The sequence below is a fragment of the Bidens hawaiensis genome, unplaced genomic scaffold (assembly GCF_021521415.1).
Source record: "Bidens hawaiensis isolate Kalapana, Puna unplaced genomic scaffold, B.hawaiensis_p1.1 tig00018213_1, whole genome shotgun sequence".
NCBI classification, from domain to species: domain Eukaryota; kingdom Viridiplantae; phylum Streptophyta; class Magnoliopsida; order Asterales; family Asteraceae; genus Bidens; species Bidens hawaiensis.
In genome coordinates this window covers 109,678-121,454 of record NW_027492752.1, presented here as the reverse complement: position 1 = coordinate 121,454, position 11,777 = coordinate 109,678, and the positions used below count along the sequence as shown (strand labels likewise).

Below are 11,777 nucleotides of genomic sequence, written 5' to 3'. Positions count from 1 at the left end.
TAATATGGAAGAAGGAAAAGAAGGTGTGGAGAACGAACGCGCTGCGTATAAGCTGAAAGGGTACTTCGATCTGGCTAAACGCCCAACGGATATTAGGCGAAGCCATCACTACACCTGTACCTTCCTATATTACTAACAGGTATTATTGTAACTATTATTATCAATGAATTTTTTCTATATTCTTAACAAGAAAACCGTGAGAACCAACCTGCTGTTATTATTAGGTTTATTTTTATAGGTGTTTGCTGTTAATTTTTTTGTTAGTATTTGCTAATTTTAGATTATGAGACGATATAAGTAGTATTTGCTGATTTATATTTTGTTGTTATCGTTAGATTTTTTCTTTTGCTGTTTTAAGTATTTGCTGTTATTATTCTGTTCTTGATTTTGATTATTTTTTTGTAAGTTTTAGGTTTTTTTCTTTGTTATTATAAGTCATTGTTTATGTAGATTGGTATTGTAGTTGGTATTGTTTCTTACGTTCTCATTTTTTTATAAATTGGAATTATCTCCTACGTTCTCATGTTAAGATTAAAATGCACATGAACCTTCCCCTGTATATATACACACACATTAGGTTAAGTAACAAATATATATTAAAAAATATAAAATTAGATAATTAAATGGGTTGAACAAATATAGACGAACTTCCTGCCTAACGGTTCACGAACAGTTTGCTGAGAGTTTGGTTTGTTTGCACGCCTAACGATCACTATATTTTGGTTGCTAACTTCACTCAACAGAGAACAAGAGAAGGTGAAATCGTATCGTCAAAAGATATCAAAATGGCAGGGCCAAGTTTCTGAGAGACTCTTAACTTTAAACAATTGATCAGGTTCTAAGATGAAGATTATTATGTTTGTATTCTTTGGATTTGAAATGATTGTTTTCTTTTCTTTATTTACTCATGCCGCATTTTTCACTTTTGATCCTGTCAGGCGGCACCTCGATAAACAAGGTATGGATTGGTCTAACTGAAGTGTAAGTTTGATGTCCATGTTGAAAAAAACATATAATTTTATCATGTAATGTGTGCGTCTTGTTTCGAATGTTGTATATATTTACTATGTGCAGAAAGCATCATCTCAGTTACAAACAAATGTGGCTTCTCCATCAAAGTCTAATGCTACAAAAGTTGTGTCACCAAAGTCTTCGGGTCTGAGTTTACGCGGTGCTATGACACCGACTCAGAGAAACAAACTGATTAGCTCAAAAGCTGTTCAAGAATCAAGTGGTGGTCTTGATCCAAAGCTAGTTGAGATGATAAATTCTGTTATTGTAGACAGAAGTCCATCCGTTAAATGGGAAGATATTGGTTAGATGCTATCACATTATTTATCTTTCATTCTTTTGGTTGTTTATTATTTCTGTTTACTTTATTTATTTATTTATATATTTACTCATGGTGTATTGTGGTTGCAGCTGGTCTCGATAAAGCCAAACAGGCTTTGCTGGAAATGGTTATCTTGCCAGCTAAAAGAAAAGACCTATTTACAGGCCTTCGTAGACCAGCTAAAGGTATTGTTGTCAATTAGGATACATGCATCCTTATTGCATTTGTATTTTTATTTACCTATTTATTTCAATTCATATGGCATATGCTTGAATGATCATTTCATTAAGGTCATTTCTTATACTTGAATGATCATTTCATTAAGATCATTTCATAGCTAATCTTGTGTTTTTCTTTCTGAATTTCTGTCTTAGGTTTGCTTCTCTTTGGTCCACCTGGCACCGGCAAGACATTGCTTGCCAAAGCCATTGCTTCAGAATCACAAGCAACATTTTTCAACATCTCGGCTTCCTCTTTGACATCAAAATGGGTATGTTTTTTATATTCTTCATCATTCTATTTTCCATGTTTTGCTAACATATATATCAAAGCCCACACATATGCATATTTCTATATTCTCATTCATATATATGCTTATGTGTAACTGGAATAGGTGGGAGAAGGTGAAAAACTTGTTCGGACTCTTTTTGCAGTTGCCATTTCCCGACAACCCTCCGTGATATTCATGGATGAAGTAAGCTACTACTTTGTATTAATGATACATAGTTTATCCACTGAATGTTTAGATGAAGTAAAGCATAAATCGCCAATTTTACATGTCTTGCTGATAAGCATGTAACACAATAACACACTATCTCCAAACATCCAATAATATTCTACTTGGATAAATCACTAAAAAATGAGCTATGAAAAGTTGGATTTGACGTGTTATTTTTGGCAATCGCTTATGTGAAGAATGTATAGAAAAATAAGTGTAGAATATAATTAATTATCATTCCAACATAACAACTCAAAATCTTTACATAATGATTTAGTTTTGGAGTATAGGAAAAGCTTGTGGTCGGCATCTAATTGGTTAAAGTATTTTGTTTATAGATTGATAGTGTGATGTCAGCAAGAACGTCTAACGAACATGATGCTAGCAGAAGATTGAAATCAGAGTTTCTTGTTCAGTTTGGGAGTGACCTCAAACTCTGATGATCTAGTAATTGTTATCGGTACACTTCAAAAATTATCTAATTTAAACCTCATCACGATAATTCTAACTTATCATATTACTTTTACTTAATGCATGCTTTTTTTTCTTTTTTTCACACAGGTGCGACAAATAAGCCACAAGAATTAGATGATGCTGTCCTTAGGAGATTGGTGAGTGTGTTGGTGCATGTGGACAGTTATTTGTTAATTTCTGTTTTGCAATGTGTGATTTTTATTTAATTATATTTAAACTCATGAATCAGGTGAAGAGAATATACATCCCATTACCAGATGCAAATGCTAGAAGAAATCTCTTGAAGAACAAGCTTAAGGGCCAACAGTATTCTTTGCCAAGTGAGAATATGTTTTCATTTATATCTTAAGATATATCCTTCTAATTTTGATCATCATATTTACTCTCTTAATCACCGAAAACATGATATGAATTAAATCAGTTACTTGTAACAGTGTGTTTCACTGAATAAACAAGTAGTTTGTTGCAAATAACCGACTTTATTTTATGAGTTAAATTCTGTTTTCATCCACGTGGTTTGACCATTTTAATTAGTTCTGTCCAAATTCGAAACCTTCAACCCTTGGTCAGTATGGTTTCGATTTTTTTAACCCTTTTTGTCCTTAACACTAAATACCCCTGTTTATTTATTATTATACTATTATTATTATTATTATTATTGTTATTATTATTTATTTTATTTTTATTTTTTTGGACTGAACTAGTTAAAGTGGGTAAAACCAGAGGGACGGAACTTATTTCATTTACTATTGAATGTCTAAATATGATATTTCAGTGTTTTGAAAGGGTAAATATGGAATTTTATTTGCTACCGATAATTTTATCTATATTTCTAACACCGAGTTCTGTCACAGGCTGGGATCTGGAAAGACTTGTGAAAGACACCGAGGGTAAGATGCTCATTATCAGTGCATATTTAGAAAACATTTTTTGACAATGACTTCTAATCATTTGATCTTGTAGGATATTCTGGGAGCGATCTGCAAGCTTTATGTGAGGAAGCAGCAATGATGCCGAAAAGAGAACTCGGTTCCAACATTCTCACTGTTAAGGCTGATCAGGTAACTCTGTTTTTTTTTCTTTTATTTCTTTTTTATTTTTGAAGTTATTAATGATGTTATGATAAGATTATTCAAATTGTGTTATTAGGTGAGGCGATTAAAATATGGTGATTTTCGGAGCGCGATGACTGTAATACGACCGAGCATTGTAAAAAGCAAGTGGGAAGAGCTTGAGCAATGGAACAAAGAGTTTGGCTCTAACTAAGGCAATGTCATCAACTATATGAAGTCATAATTAAAAAAGCTAATTAAGCATATTGTTTTGGGGTCTAATTTGGTTAGTCTGGATGGTAGTCACTAAGTCACTGCTGACTTAGTGACTTGTATGTATGCATAGATTATTGTATGCCTTTACGTCGGTTGGGTAGTACGCCCAATTATTATTGTATAATCAAGAACACACTTGTTAACCTTTGATGATAGTTGGAAGTTGGAAACATGTATAGAAAATGCTTTTATATGGGTTGTACTTGTACTTTATATTTAATAAATGGAATGTGTATCCTTTTTCGGTTTAAAACAAATTAAGCAATAAAAAGTGTTGCCTCAAAGAACATGGCTTGTGCTTTTAGATGTTGAGATCTTGATGTTATGTTGAGCTCTCCAAGGTGTTAAAAAGTTTTCGTAGTCGTGCTCTTTACGAAAACTCGAGTGAGAAAAGTCTTACGATGTGTCTAAGAGGGGAGTTTGGATGGTTAGGTTGTTTAAAAAAGAAAAATAGTAAGAACACTGAATAAGGTCTTCTAAAATCATATATGGCTTCGCCCGGGTTCAAACCGGAGACCGGGTTCAAACCGGAGATCTTCAGCGTGTTAAACAGACGTAATAAACAACTACAGGACGAAACCATTTTTGTTTAGCTATTATTTAAATTACATTTATTTTAGTCTTTTAGGTTAGATTATTAAAACAACCCCTAAACTGAAAAACAAAACATTATTTAAACCTTAGATACACTTATAGGCTTGTCATATTAAAAATCACTGCTACAATCACTCAGTTGAAAAACAAAACATTATTTAAACTTTAGATTCACTAATTCCGTTAAAAATAAATTAATAAAAATAGGTATTTGGTCAAATAAATAATAGACGGGGGCTGTCTTTTTACTAGTAAAAGTGCAAAAAGGTACTGTAGTTTAAAAATAACAATGTGTGTTTAGTTTCAATGAAGGGGATTAGTTTGAGAAACACATGTAACAAGATTTAGTTTTAACGTCATGATAATTCATGATTATTGTATAGCTTGTAAATCTCACAATGTCAATAAAACTTTTTTCTCTTTTTATTTTTCATGATTAGTGTGAGTCCACACGTGAAAATTGCCATATCATAAAGATATGCATAGCACATGTGTAAAAAGATGAAAGTATATCATACTATATATGCAATCAACAAACAAATAAAAAAACAAATTAAAATTTTAAAATCACGACTTAACTAAAAATTTGTAAGTTTTAGTCGTCTATCAATTTGAAGTCTGTAAAAGAAAACATACACGATCACAATTTTCTGCAAAAATTTAAAACCTAGGAATTAAAACAAATATGATACATATAAGAGGCTATAGAGGTAGGGTAGTAGAGAGATCTAAAAACCAAGTAAAGATATCCGTGGGCTATTAATAGCACCCGTGAAAGGAATCCGCGGACTGTCCACGGTGACCACGCATCACTCATAATACCGCGGATCAAACTTATAAAAGTCAAGCTTGAGTAAGTCATCCATAATACTTGTGGGAGACATCCACGAACCGCATAAACCCCGGCACAAGAAAGAAACAACATTAGTTCACACTTAGGAGGGGAAAACAGTTGTCACAATATTCCCTGACATTGATGTTTGCTTCCCTCATAGAGAGCACGAGGCGATGCGGCCAATGAGAGAGGGACAGCTGTAGACCTGGTAACAACCATGGACATGGCCAACTGTCTCCTCCTATCAGAGCGTGAAACGCGCTCATTCAGGTAAAGGAAGAATCTTCTGGACAATGACAACTCCACCAGTCACATTCCCTCCACCCCCCGGCTATAAATACCTTCATCATCCTCGCAAGGTGGACAACAATCACTCCATTATATCCATTACTATTGTACTTCTTATCTCCTAAAAATAGTACTTATTCTTACGCCGGAGGGTGGTTACGAGAAGACCCCCATCTTGTCCTTCCCGTAACGAGACTTATGGTTATTTGTTTTGCAGGAATAAGTCCAGATTTAGCCTAATAATTGATTTGGTTCAACCTTGGTTCATTCCTTAATCCTTACCCGGTGGAAATATAGATCCGATCCTAACACGATGTAAGACCCCGAATCTCGGGAATCCTATAGTTGGTAATCACACCCAAAATTCTCAAAAATTTAAAACCAAACAAGTTCATTCCATTAAAACAGTTTAGAGTAATAAGCAGCGGAAAATGTTAAGTATTAAAAATCCCAAAACCGGGAACATGTGCCCAAATATCAAAGATAAAATAAAATATTCGTTTTATTTGAAAGTCCTCGACTAGAAATGCCTTCAACCGTCCGAGTAGTCTCCAGCACGTCCAAGCGGTAACATCCAATCCTTAACCTGAAAGTCAAACTAACATACACACAAAGTCAGCTAAAGCTAAGTGAGCTCAAGTTTTAATAAACAACATTCATAAATCATTTCAAAGATTATAGGTATAAACAGTATAGGTAATAATAGGCAAATGAATAAATAAATAATGACCAAATAATATATTCACGGTCGAACACGCGTACGGGCCTCCCCACCTCGGAATTTAAGAACCCGAGCAATATATTTGACCCGAACGCGGTAAGACATAAGCTCGTGACACGAGCTCCCCCACCATGGGAATTAAGAACCCGAGTAATATATTCGGCTCGGTCACGGCTTACAAACCTAAACACATGATACGGGCCTTCCCATCACGGGATTTAAGAATCGGCCCCGGGATTTAAGAACCCGAGTAATATATCACGGGATTTAAGAACCCGAGTAATATATTGGACCCGATCACGGTTTAGCAACGACGGGTCTCCACCACGGGATTTAAGAACCCGAGTAATATATCACGGGATTTAAGAACCCGAGCAATATGTTTGACCCGTCTTAATGATGATTATGCAACACGGACCTCCCCACCACGAGATTTAAGAACCCGAGTAATATATTTGACTCGGTCATAATCACCATGCACACACATCAATAGGCCTACTCACGTATATCTTAGTCATAAAGAACTAAATAACATTAACAATCGTAGGCTATAGAGTAATATGCATAAGTCATCTCCAAATGTAAACTAATATAAGTAAGCCTACGTATAATCGCTTAAACAGCTTAACGAGTAAAAACCAAAGTAGGTGTGTATGCTAGCCCAAAACGTAAAAAGGTAAAAGGGGCATCATGAACTCACCTGACACGAGGCACACAAATGACAACGAGCTAGAGAACCTCTAAGCAAATCAACAAATCAAAAGCCTATCGGATTGCACATAAAAAATACTAACTAAACCATACCTACTCGTTTATCTTACGAGGCCTTCTAACAAGATTTGATTGACCTAAAGCCTCAACCATACAAATTCCAATTACATCAGCCCCCGAGGCCTCACAATTACCAAAACCATCCTTAGTTAATTCTAGGGACAAAGGATTTCCAAACTACACCTGAAAGTTGTTAATTGTATCGAATACGCGCGTTAACGAGTTGTTTATGTACTTAGAAACCAGCTAAGCCCTACGTGGACCAAATTTAGTATAATTATAGTCAACAATTCCACTCGACACTACACGAGTTGAATGGGTCGTCAATTCACTTATACAACGCACAAACTATCAATTAAACGTGAATTTGTGTTGTACCGACCCGTTTGAGCAACCGACAACCAATTCAGCCCCATTGACATAATAATTAAGTTTTTCACAGCCCGTATACCATACCGAGGCTACACAATCTGAATTGGTTGTTAGTCCCTTCAACAACGTGTAAACGCAACAATCAACAATCTAGACAACCGAAATCCTAGTTTTCAATCTATCAACAATTGAATAATCAAATGGACTTCATTGCTCATGATACTAAAGTATGATATACATGACATACCTAAGAAGATGACGGAGCAAGAGATTCACTTTAAATAGCCCCAAAAGGTACTCAATTGGAAAGCCACAGGTTAAGCCTAAAACGAACGTTTCGATCAATAACGAGTCTAACATGCAGATTTTAGCATGCAAAGATGTATTTTATTACATAGGAAAATCATAGAAATCAATTATGAAATATTTACCAAAGTTTCAAAAATGTCTTAGGTTTCTAAAAATATTTTTGTTATATTTTTCCAGTGCACACAAAAATCATAAAAATTCACCAAACACAGAAAGGTATGTGTAGATATTTCAGTACGCAGCAAAAGAGTTTTATTTGTTTAAAAATCAATTCCAAAACAAATTAAACGATTCCAATTGGGTTGGAAATATGAAGTTTCAGAAGTGGAACCAACCAATTTGTACATATCAAAAAAGATTTATGATGTCGGGAAGACAGACCAGAATTTGACTCCTTACATCAGCTTTGACATACGTTTTGTAAAATCATATAAATCATTCAAATCTCATTCAAAAATTACAAATTATACCTTTCTAGAAACTAGACTCAAAGTAGAACATCATGGAAATTAGAATCAATCAAAAACAATCAATTATCATTGAGTTATAGAACAAACAATGAACGAGTATGAATCTGTCAGAAATTGTTATAACAAAAACTCAAACCCTAACATGTTTATGACATCTCTAGGGTTCGATAAACAATTTAATGATGAAAATGACATTCCTTGGTGTAGTACTAACCTGTAATTTATTGAATGTGAATTGGAATAGGCTGAAAGATGAATAAAAAACGTGATGGGGGTGGCTGCAAAATCACCGATCGCAACAGCAAGATAAGAAGGTGTAGGTTTTTTTAATTTAGGGATATTATAATTCTGGCCCTTCTAGTTAAGAATTGAGATGACTTGTTTCCAAAAAATGATTAAATAAACTTTTAGGAAGTACCATGAGGACCCTCAACAAAAGATTAAATCTCGGTTATTATACTAGCCCTATAACTCGCATGACGTTAAACGAAAATTAGCGGGTGTTACATACAAATCTAGTCCTTCATATTATAAGAGGCGATGTGTTGAGCAAAATATGGATAAACGGACTTTTAAAATGTATTAAAAAGGCTCCTTAATTAGAAAGATGAAGCCCCGCCTTTTAAACAAACTTTTATAAACGATCAAGCCGATTAACCAAATTTCCGGGCGTTACAAGTTCACCATCCTTACAATGGGATTCGTCCCCGAATCCCATTGCAATAGGAATGGGCGCGGATAAAGACGAAACCTAATAATCTTATCGCACAAGAGGACGGTAGAGGCGAAACTCGTTCTGGTACCTGAGTCAAATAGGACCGAAGCATGCAGCTCGACAAGTAAAAAGGAACCTAGAGTGATATCATGCTATGTCTTAGCGAAACAATTACGCACAAAAGCTTTCGAGAGGATGGGACATAAACGAGAGAATTTAAGGAATGAGATGAACTTTAACACTCTCGACACGAGCATTAGCCATATCCTATCCCTACAAAGACAGAACCCTAACACAGTCAAGCACAGATAACATTTAGAACATGGTATGTAACGGTAAACTGTTAATAACGTTGATAAAGTGTTATTAGTCGTTTACTTTACCCACCCATCCTAAGCACCCCCTAGCCTTAACCATATTAGCAGCCCATCTAACACGTAAATAATTAGGCACACAATAACAAACCTAATGCTTATAAAACAAATAGTTACCTCTTGGCGTGCAGCTACCTGCGGTTGGCATTTCTAGTCCTTCCCTTAACAGTTTGAGTCCAAGCATCAAATGATGCTCGGATCCCTCGAACCTTGGCTCTAATACCAACTTGTAAAACCCTGAATCCCGGGAATCCTACAGTTGGTAATCACACCCAAAATTCTCAAAAATTTAAAACCAAACAAGTTCATTCCATTAAAAAAGTTTAGAGTAATAAGCAGCGGAAAATGTTAGGTATTAAAAATCCCAAAACCGGGGACATGTGCCCAAAAATCAAACTTAAACTAAAATATTCATTTTAGTTGAAAGTCCTCGACTAGAAATGCCTTCAACCGTCCAAGTAATCTCCAGCACGTCCAAGCGGTAACATCCAATCCTTTACCTGAAAGTCAAAACTAACCTACACACAAAGTCAGCAAGAGCTGACTGAGTTCAATTTTTAATAAACAACATTCATAAATCATTTCAAAGGTTATAGGCATAAACAGTATAGGTAATAATAGGCAAATAAATAAATAAATAGTCACCAAATAATATATTCACGGTCGAACACGCGTACGGGCCTCCCCACCCGGGGATTTAAGAACCTGTAACGCCCGTTAAATTCAGTTCAATGATTTAAAACATGTAAAGTATGTACATCTCTTGGGATTTATCCGGCATTCCCCGGAGACCATCTCGTCATTCAGGTACGTTAAATTAATTTACTTTTCATACAACTTGCTACATCCTTCCAACTCAAGGGACTAAAGTGTAATATTTTTATATTATAACAAAAACCCTAGCCCCCTCCTCTTCCCCTATCCCGATCGGACTAGAGCAGCAGCCAAGGGGCCTCGTTTTTCTTTTTTTGTAGCCAATTCCTAGTGTAAAACTTCAATTCAAGGTTAGTCCTACACCCATGCTAGTCTTTTACACCCTAATCATCTTTATATCTCGCGTATTGATCGTTAAATCGCATGTTTTAGGCTTACCGGGTGGCTGTCAATTTGAGCAGTTTCAAGGCTGTTGTGCGTGAGGTTTTTGCTCCATAATCTTACTAGGTATGTCCAATGTAACATAATTTAAAATCATGTGCATTGGTGTTTGTTTGATTGGTCAACTAGTCGTAGATTGAAAGCTAATATTCGGTTGTCTAGAATAGTGAATTGTTGCGTTTAACGCGAGAGTTGAACTAATTAATGACCAATTCAGTTTGGATAGCTTCAGTTTAATGTACGGACTGTTGGAAATCTATTTTTTTAAGTATTGGGGCTGAATTGGTTGTCGGTTACTCAAACGGGTCGGTACAACACAAATTCGCGTTTATTAGATAGTTGGTGCGTTGTGCTTGCGAGTTATCGACCCATCCAACTTGTGTAGTGTTGTGTGAGCTAGTTGGCTGTGTTTTTATTAATTTTGGTCCACACGGGGCTGAGTTGGTTGTTAAGTGCTAAACAACTCATAAACGCGCATATTCGTCTCATTTAGCAACTCCCAGGGGTAATTTGGGAATTCTTTACTCCCGGGAGTACCTAAGGGTTGTGGTGGTATATACAAGGCCTTGGGGGCTGTTATAATTGAACTTGGTGAGGTCAATGCTTTAGGTAACTCGAACCATGTTAGAACACCTCGTAGGATAAACGAGTCCTGTCGGTATCGTTAGTAATTCTTGTGTATAATCCGACAGGCGTGTGAGTTGTGGGAATACTTAGGGGTTCTCTAGCTCGTGGTGACTTTTTGCCTCGTCTCAGGTGAGTTCCCCTTTTTACTCTTCAATTTTTGGGCTAGCATACACACCTAACTGATTATACTTGATAAGCCGTTTAAATTATTTTGCATAGGCTTACTTGTATCATAATATGTCTTGAGATGATATTTATGTATGTATACGCATGTGTTATCTTATGGCCCATAGGCTTACTTTTATTATGGTATATTTTGGAATGATATATATATATATATATATATATATATATATATGTATGCTTACACATGTGTTACTTATGGCCTATGATTAGTGATATTAATTAGTTATTATTGACTAAGGATGTTTGCGTATGCCTGCTTTGTGTTTGCATACGGTGGATGGTGATCTTGCCCGGGCCAAACTATACTACTCAGATTCTAAAATCCTGTGGCGGGCCCTGGAAAGACCGTAGGGGGGAGGCTCGTGTGGCATGATCACCATCGGATGGAATGTTGCGCCCATGATGATTTTGGCCGGGCCAAACTATACTACTCAGGTTCTAAAATCATGTGGCGTGCCCTAGAAAGCCCGTAAGAGGGGCGGCTCGTGTGGCATTATCATCATATCGGGTCCCTAAAATCTCGTATCACGTGTTTAGGTCGTTCGCGTGTTTGACCTTGATGTTATT

General features: G+C 35.8%; 1 pseudogene across 1 annotated transcript; it reads left to right on the top strand.

Moving 5' to 3' along the window:
- Positions 1-740: 740 nt before the first annotated feature.
- Positions 741-3,791, top strand: LOC143555612 (uncharacterized; annotated as a pseudogene). Its single transcript, XR_013139232.1, has 12 exons — positions 741-835; positions 939-958; positions 1,075-1,315; positions 1,423-1,518; positions 1,708-1,823; positions 1,947-2,027; positions 2,390-2,511; positions 2,613-2,662; positions 2,755-2,845; positions 3,380-3,415; positions 3,489-3,586; positions 3,675-3,791. The product of XR_013139232.1 is annotated as an uncharacterized LOC143555612 (transcript).
- The last annotated feature ends 7,986 nt before the right edge of the window (positions 3,792-11,777 follow it).